Source organism: Leptonychotes weddellii, chromosome 10 (assembly GCF_054177405.1).
Source record: "Leptonychotes weddellii isolate Sample4059 chromosome 10, ASM5417740v2, whole genome shotgun sequence".
Taxonomy (NCBI): Eukaryota; Metazoa; Chordata; class Mammalia; order Carnivora; family Phocidae; genus Leptonychotes; species Leptonychotes weddellii.
The window spans coordinates 79,402,123-79,407,900 of record NC_138378.1 but is presented as its reverse complement, the minus strand read 5'-3'; positions in this window follow the sequence as shown (position 1 = coordinate 79,407,900).

The window sequence follows — 5,778 nt, the reverse complement described above, 5'->3', positions numbered from 1 at the left end:
CAGCACCTGGGGCTTTGAGATGTGCAGAAATTTGCCCAGGAAAGGGTCACTTGGCTTTGCCAAAAGAACGCGCTGGTCCCGTGGGGCGATTCTGGAATCCCAAGGTGAGGACATTCCTGGCATGACTGAGTAAAACAGAAAAATAGAAGCTCAGAGGCCTGCTGGTACGCCCTCCCCAGTCCCCAGCATCAGCAGACGGCTGCGGACCGTTCTGGCATTTCCCACTGCTTATTCAGAAGGAAAACATTTAATAAAACAGAGAGCACACGTTTGTCCCTCAGCAGGCCTGAAGCCCTGGGCCTGCCAAGGTACAGATACCTGTTTATTTCAGCGTCCCGAGCGGCGCCCTTCATGTCTGCTTTCCCTGGAAATGGGCTTGCAGCCTGGAAAACAGTGAACATGATGCAGAAAGAAATACGTTTATCGCTAAGTGAAAGAAGGGAAAAGGCCACATCATCTGCTGATATTGCAGTAAGGAAGGCCTCATCCCCCGCACATGGTTGGGAGCATGCGCTCCCTCGAGGGCCGGGTTTCTGAGGCTTCCAGCCAGGCTGGCATCCGAGCCTGGACCGCGGTGCCAGGCTGGTCAGGTAACCACGCCAGCAGCAGATGGAGCTTACAAAGAACAGCACATAAACAGTCAAGCGGGGCGGGAGCTTAAATCCCCTCGTTTTACAGAGCAAGATGGTGGGCCAGGAAGGAGGAGTGAGTTACCCACAGGACCTGTGGTGACAAATGTCACCCTCTGTCCAGACCAGTGCCCTTACCCGCCGGGGAAGAGAGGGGCGCATGTGAAACCTTGGCCAATTTCAAGAACATCTGGAAACACAAACAAAAACAACTGTTGTCCAAGAAGAAGAAAATAGAGGTCACCTGGGCTTCCCCTGTCAGGAAGCTCCGAAAGGCTGTAGAATATGTCCGGTCACTCTGCCTCTGTGTTTGCCTTTCCCTTTCTCGCTGTCTAATTCTGTGTCCAACGCCAGAGAAGACACTTTTCAGACACATCTAGGAGGGTTACAGCGTTGCCCGTGTCGTATGCCACAAAGGATGAGTTAATAATTCTCAAGATTCAGTATCAAACAGACCATATTTTCAGACCATCATGCCAAAAAATCAGAAACGAATAACAGAGTGATAGAGCCAAAAACATATTACTGGGAACTAAGAGAATATTTAATTTTTGAAAAGGGAATAAAAGAAAACTTTTGCCAAATTACTAATTACTTAGAATTCCAATGCAGTGTATCAAAATGTGTGGGACTTACCACAGTGGACAGAGGGAAACGTAACTTCAAAGACAAGCTACCCAACTCCCTGAAAAAGCTGGAACAGGTGCAATAAAGCAAGCTCAAGAAACAAGAAGGAAGAAGCACATCAGGGCAAACATTAATGAAGGGGGGAAGAAAAAAGAAAAAAAATTAACAGAACTCATAAGCTAATTCTTTAAAAAGATTAGTGAAATAAAATTCTGGCAAGACTGATCAAGAACAGGGGTGAGAAAGAGAGATTGTACACTGAAATATATAAATATACAATGGAGGGGAGGGACAAGCACAAACACAACAAAAATAAAAAATGCAATGACCCCTTTGAAGTCATCTTGCCAAAATATCAAATGTACGGGGCGCCTGGGCGGCTCCGTCAGTTAAGCACCCTACTCTTGATCTTGGCTCAAGTCACTATCTCAGGGTCATCATGGAGTCTGCTCAAGTTCCCTTTCTCTCTCTCCCTCTGCCCTTTCCCCGACTTGCGCTCTCTCTCTAAATAAATAAATATAATCTTTTAAAAAAATATCAGATGTACTTCTGATCAAGAGTTGAGATTACACAGGGGTGCCTGGGTGGCTCAGTCAGTTAAGCGTCTGCCTGCAGCTCAGGTCATGATTCCAGGGTCCTGGGATCGAGCCCCACATCAGGCTCCCTGCTCAGCGGGAAGCCTGCTTCTCCCACTGCCTGCTGCTCTCCCTGCTTGTGCTCTCTCTCTCTCAAATAAATAAAAAAAATCTTAAAAAAAAAAGAGAGTTGCGATTACACCACCAATTTACAAGGAATACGGAGGACAGAAGAACATGACAGACTAGAGATTCGATCATGGGAAACTAGACAAATAACATGATTCCTTCAGATGAGAGGAAAACAGAGTGGAGGGAGCAGAAGGTTGTGGAGAGATTAGAAGACAGGTCACCTGAGCACAAGGCATAGACTTTGCTTTGATTCTGATTTAAATTTTTTAAATGATATTTATTTATGAGACAACTGGAAGTTTAAACACTGGTGGTTTCTCAATGTTGAGGAATTACTAGTTTCTGGGAGGAGGTGATGGCATTGTGGATAGTAGAAAAAAAAGAGTCTTTGTCTTTTGAAGATTTATACGGGAGCATCTGCAGTTGTGATGATACAGTGTGAGAGGTTTGCTTCACGTTAATATGAGGGGCTGAGCAGGGGCAACAGGTGAAACAAGGTTGGCCAGGATTCGATAGCTACTGAAGCACAGGGGAGCCAGTAATCCTGTCTACTTTAGGATATGCTTGAAATTTTCTAAAATAAAAGTTTTAAAGTGTTACGGACAGGGGCACCTGGGTGGCTCAGTCGGTAAAGCGTCTGCCCTACAGCTCAGGTCATGATCCCAGGGTCCCGGGATTGAACCCCGCATTGGGCTCCCTGCTCAGCCGGGAATCTGCTTCTCCCTCTTCCCGTCCATCCACTTGTGCTCGCTCTCTCTCCCTCTCTCTCTCTCCCTCAAATAAATAAAATCTTAAAAAAAAACACAAAGTACTATGGACAAGTGTACATAAGCGATGTAACAATCTAGATATTATTGATGAATTTCTTGGGAAATATGAAGATACAGAATACTTCACTAGACCAATAAGCATCAAAGGAATTGAAGTGGTTATCTCCAAAGCCCCAGCCAGCCCCAGTAGGCTTCCCAGATGTGTTCCACCCAACTTCCCAGAGACAGATAATCTTTATCTCATCACAGATTGTTTCAGTAAATGAAATAAAGAGAGAAAACTGCCCAGCCTTCTTTGTGAAATTAATGTAATCTTGATTCAAAACCAGATCAGGACAATACAAAGGGGAAAAAATGACGGGCCTATTTCACTTATGAAAGAGAATGCAGAAAATAAGATAACTGAGCTAATCCAACAATGATATAAAAAGATAGACTTTATCCCAGCAATAAAAGATTTGCCAGCGAATGCATTGATGTTATTCATCACAGTAGAGACCAAAGGAGAAAAACCATGCATCTTTCTCAACAGATGCAGAAAAAGCATTTAACATAATACAACAGCTATTTAAGATTTTATAATTAAAAATCTTAGCAAAGTAGGAATAGAAAAAAAAGTTCCTTAAATTGGTACCCAAAACCTACAGCCAACACTTTTCTTAACAGAGAAAATTTAGGCACATTCCTTTTAAGATTGGGAATGAGACAAACATGTACTATGACCACTACTGTGTAATAGTGCTGGAGATCCTAACCCATGTGGCAAGAAAAGGGGAAAAAGGAGGTAGAGCAAATTGAAGGGAAAGATAAAACTTCAATTATTTATAAAATATATGATCTACATAGAAAAACCAACAGAATAAAGCCTATCATAATTAATAATAAAACTGAGCAAGGTTAGGGCGCCTGGGTGGCTCAGTCGGTTAAGAGACTGCCTTCGGCTCAGGTCATGATCCTGGAGTCCCGGGATCGAGTCCCACATCGGGCTCCCTGCTCGGCAGGGAGTCTGCTTCTCCCTCTCCCACTCCCCGTTTGTGTTCCCTCTCTCGCTGTGTCTTTCTCTGTCAAATAAATAAATAAAATCTTTAAAAAAAAAAAAAAAACTGAGCAAGGTTATCAGAAACAAGATCAACTTAGCCAAATTTCCAATGTTTCTCTATACCAGTAGTTCTCAACTAGGAGCGATTATACCTCCCAGGTAGTGTTGATAAATTTAACAAATAAAATTTAAAAGGACCATCCGTTAAATCTGAATTTCAGATAAGCAGTAAATATTTATGTGGTCAAACATGTCCCATGCAATATCGGGGAAAAAATATTAGGTCAGTATTTTATGTGACAACCCCACCCCCAGAGGACATTTGGCAATGTCTGAAGACATTTTGTCACAACTGGGGAAGGGGATGCTACTGGTGTCTGATGGTGTCCTACAGTGCACAGGACAGCCCTCACAATGAAGGATCATCCAGCCCCAAATGTCAGTCGTGCCCAGGCTGAAACACTCTGGGATAACCAACCAGAAAATACAGTAAAAATCAAGGACCATGCACAGCAAGTATAAACTGTTTGAGGATTAATTTAACAAAAGAATTCACAAAATTTCTATAGAGAAAACTTTGAAACTCTAAGAAAACGCAGAAAAGGTTACATGAATACACAGAGACATTCTATGCTCTTGTGAACATGTAAAATGTCAATTCTACTCTGAAAATAGCTACATTCATTGTAACTCTAATCAAACTTTAAGCTGATTTTTCTTCAGAGATTTGGTAAACTTTTTCTAAAAATTTACAGAGTAATAATGGACCATGACTAGCACAGTCAAATCTGAAAAAGAAAAGAGGAGATACTTGCTTTGCTAGATATTAAGGCATCCTAGAAAGTCGTGGTGTTAGAAAGTCAGTTACTGGCTCAAGAACAAACAAGAGATCAACCAGGCAGAAAGGAGCAGAGCCAGACCCTTGCGAACTTTATGTTTCAGAAACGCTGCCACAAATCAGTGGGGAAGGGCAGACTAACTCACTTAAAGACATGAGAAACCAAACCCAAACAAAACTGGACCCTATTATATGGAAGATGCACACCCAGAGGGTTTTACATTAACCCTTTTAAGTGAAAAGTAAAACTATACATAACATTAACAGAAGACAATGTCAGTGGGCTAAGGATGAGAAAGGTCAGAAGTACAAGCCGTAGGGGTGGATTTGCTTACACCAAAAGAAAGGACTCCTAGTCAACAAAGGATGCCGTGGGCACAAATAACAGACTGGGAGAAGACAGTCCTACCTAAGGCAACAACAGACTGATACCTACATCAAACAAGGGACTCTGGTAAATCAGCAAGGAAAAAGAACCCTGGTTAAAAAGTCAGCAAAGGAGGGCGCCTGGGTGGCTCAGTTGGTTAAGAGACTGCCTTCGGCTCAGGTCGTGATCCTGGAGTCCCGGGATCGAGTCCTGCATTGGGCTCCCTGCTCGGCAGGGAGTCTGCTTCTCCTTCTGACCCTCCCCCCTCTCATGTGCTTGCTCTCTCTCATTCTCTCTCTCTCAAATAAATAAATAAAATCTTAAAAAAAAAAAAAAAAAGTCAGCAAAGAATATCAACAGGCAGTGACCTGAAGACCTTAAAGGCTAAGAAACATATAAAGAGATGCTCACACTTCTTGTAGAGAAATGTAAATTGGAACAACCATACAGTCTCACTTTACGCTCAGCACATTAATAAAAATTAGGAAGCTGGATAATGCCAAGAAGTGCCAGAGATTCGCCTTTGGGGGTTTGGGGGCAGCCTTTCTTCAGAAGAAGAGCCTGGCTATACCGGATCAGATTAGGCAAACGCACCGTCTGCGATCCCACTATCCTGCTCCTCCGTGCGTGCCCCGAGAGATCATCCGAAAACGATTAAGGGGACATGTGCAAAGACGCTCGCCCCAGCGACGTTTGCGCAGCCAGAGCGGCCGAGCCGCAACGCCTGCGCATCACTGGAGGCGCGGGTGGGAACACGGCGCATGCGCACAGGGGAGGTTGTGCAGTACCGGGAAGGAATGG